The sequence below is a fragment of the Bos javanicus genome, chromosome 4 (genome assembly GCF_032452875.1).
Source record: "Bos javanicus breed banteng chromosome 4, ARS-OSU_banteng_1.0, whole genome shotgun sequence".
Taxonomy (NCBI): domain Eukaryota; kingdom Metazoa; phylum Chordata; class Mammalia; order Artiodactyla; family Bovidae; genus Bos; species Bos javanicus.
The window spans coordinates 107,157,970-107,160,846 of NC_083871.1; the positions used below are offsets into that span (position 1 = coordinate 107,157,970).

The window sequence follows — 2,877 nt, forward strand, 5'->3', positions numbered from 1 at the left end:
GCTGGAGACTTGGGTTCGATCCCTGGGTAGGGAAGATCTCCTGGAGAAGGAAAAGGCTACACACTCCAGTATTTTGGCCTATGGTTCTGAAGCTTCTTAGGTGGTTCAGACGGTAAAGAGTCTGCCTGCAATGCCGGAGACCCAGGTTTGATCCCTGGGTTGGGAAGATCCCCTGGAGAAGGAAATGGCAAACCACTCCCGTATTCTTGCCTGGAGAATCCCATGGACAGAAGAACCTGGCTATAGTCCATGGGGTCACAAAGAGTTGGACACGGCTGAGCGACTTCAATCAAAAAATCTTACAATTTGAATTGACATCATCACACTGTTGTCACCCCCAGCTGCCTTGAAATCATCCTTTCCCTAACTAGCGCAGGCTCACAGACGTCTGCCTTTGAGACATTCGGTGCACGTGAATTCATCCTCTCCCTGTGGAGAGTGAACAGTGTCGTCAGCGGGGTGGAAGGGGCAGGAGAGACTAGGAAGGAGACTGAGAAGCCCCAGCCTGGGCACCTGGGTGCCACCCGCAGTGGACAGCCCCCGCTCTGTGCTCTCCTCTGAGGGCGGCTGGGTGTCTGAGGACGATCCTTTTGGACGTATCCTCTGTGACCTTTTGGACCTTCTCATTCCGGAAGTTGAAGATGAAGGGGTTGAGGAACGGGGTCACCAGGGCAGTCATCAGGGCCACCACCTTGTTGAGGTGTGTGGAGGAGCCCTTGTCTGGTTTCTGAAGAGCAAGGAGAGGAAGAAGTCCATGAGCTCAACGTGCTGGGTATCAGAGCAGGACCGCTCAAGCAGCGGGGTGGAGTCAAAGAAGTGGTGGTCAGTGACGCTGGGGACGCAGAACCAGAGCTGGGCTTTCTACAGGGTCAGGGAGATGATGGAGAGGAACCCCACCACCCAGCAGACCACTACCAGCTTCACACAGACCGGCCTGTTCATGATGGTCTGGTAGTGTAGACGGCGGCAGATGGCCACGGAGCGATCAAAGGCCATGACTGTGAGGAGCAGGAAGTGGGTGGAGCCCAGGGAGAAGGAAAACAAAGAGTGGGTCAGGTATTTAGCCAGGGCCATGGTCCTGCGAGGGGACAGCAGGTTAGCCAGCATCCTAGGGGCCACGGTGGAGGTGACCAGCAGCACCTCCATGAGGGAGAAATTGCAGAGGAAGAAGTACATGGGTGAGTGGGGGTGGGGGTCCAGGCCCGTGAGGGTGATGATAGCCAGATTCCCCAGAACCGTCAGCATGTATATCAATAGGATGAAGGCAAACAGGACGGACTGGAACTCGTGCAGACGAGAAAACCCTAGGAGAACAACTCCCTGATGACGCTGAGGTTACTCACGGCACTTGATGCCCCTTCTCTGGACTGCCTGTGAGACGCTAGGAAGTCTTATTGAGAAATGGCCACCAGCCTCTCTCTTGACCTTGCTCCCTGATGGCTGGCCTGGCTTCCCAAGCAGACTGGCCTGTATGCATAGTCAAATTCAACGTCCAGGAGCATTCCCAAGGGCAGAAGGTCCCAAGGGGCAAGGAACTGATTGGCTCTGCTGGACAGAGTTAGGAATTGGCCACCTCCACAGTACCATCTGGTATTCTTGCCTGGAAAATGCCATGGACAGAGGAGCCTGGCAGGCTGCAGTCCAGGGGGTCACAAAAAGTCAGACTCAACTTAAAACAGCATGCATACACATCACCATCACTCCTAAACACTTACTCTTTTGTCTCCTACTCATTCATTATTTCATTCAATACATTTCTTAAGCTCCATCTCTGTGCAAGTCATTTGGCTGGGTCTGGTAAACCCTTCCACACTGCCAAATATGATAGTCATTAAATATAATAACACCTGCTCTTAGCAGAGTTCTCCAACAGTAAATAATCTGCCTGCAACACAGGAGACCTGGGTTTGATCTCTGAGTCGTGAAGATTCTTGGATAAGGGAATGGCTACCCACTGCAATATTCTTGCCTGGAGGATTCCATGGACAGAGGAGCCAGGTGGACTGCAGTCCATGGGGTTACAAAGAGTCAGATACAACTGAGCAATTAACACTTCCATATCTCAGGATCTGGTACCTTCTACATGACTTCTTTTCATCCTTTGTGCCTGGTCCTCATCCTTCTTGCCTTCTCTGTGGCATTTCAGGCTGTGAATCACACAGTTTTGAAATAGCTTCCACCCATGACTGTAGAGCCACTCTACTCTCAATTCTCTGACAATTCTGACTTTTCTTTGGCTGGCTCCTTCTCTAGCTCCTGTTCTTCTATTTTCTAAATATGAATGTCCCCACATCTCTCTTCCAATCCATCTTTTGTCTCTCTAGTCTCTCCTTCAGAAAACTCATCTTCATCCGTAACCAGAGAAATCTTGAAAATGTAAATGAATCTTGAATCTGCCTTTTTGTTCTTGGCCATCCCACACCACCACATACTCAAAATGGGTAAAAGAATACACACACAATAGTCCCCTAGAGCTAATATCGTGTCCATTCCCCTCAAAACCCCAGTCACCCTGACTTGAAACCTGGAAGGTATTTCTGAGTTTTCCTTCTTCCTTCTAAACCATTTGAATTGCCTTCCTTTTAAATACAGTTTTTTTCTCATCCTGTTCCCTTTCTTTTTTCATAGCCACCATCCAGGTTCAAGGATTTGTTTCATCTTAATCGTCACAGCAGCATTTTTAATCGCTTTCTTATTTCTACATATCTGTATATCCAACCTATCCATATACTGCTGTTATATTTCTTTTTTCTACAGTATTATGTCCAAAGGCTGGTTTTCAAATAATCTGAAACAATGTGGTTTCATGTATATGTTACCCTCAAAATTAATTAATCAAAATAGCTGAGTCATCTACCTTTATACAGAAAAAGACTG

General features: G+C 48.6%; 1 pseudogene; it reads right to left on the reverse strand.

Annotated features, from left to right (window-relative positions):
- Window positions 1–477: 477 nt before the first annotated feature.
- Window positions 478–1,939, reverse strand: LOC133246855 (olfactory receptor 6V1-like; annotated as a pseudogene).
- Between the last annotated feature and the right edge of the window lie 938 nt (window positions 1,940–2,877).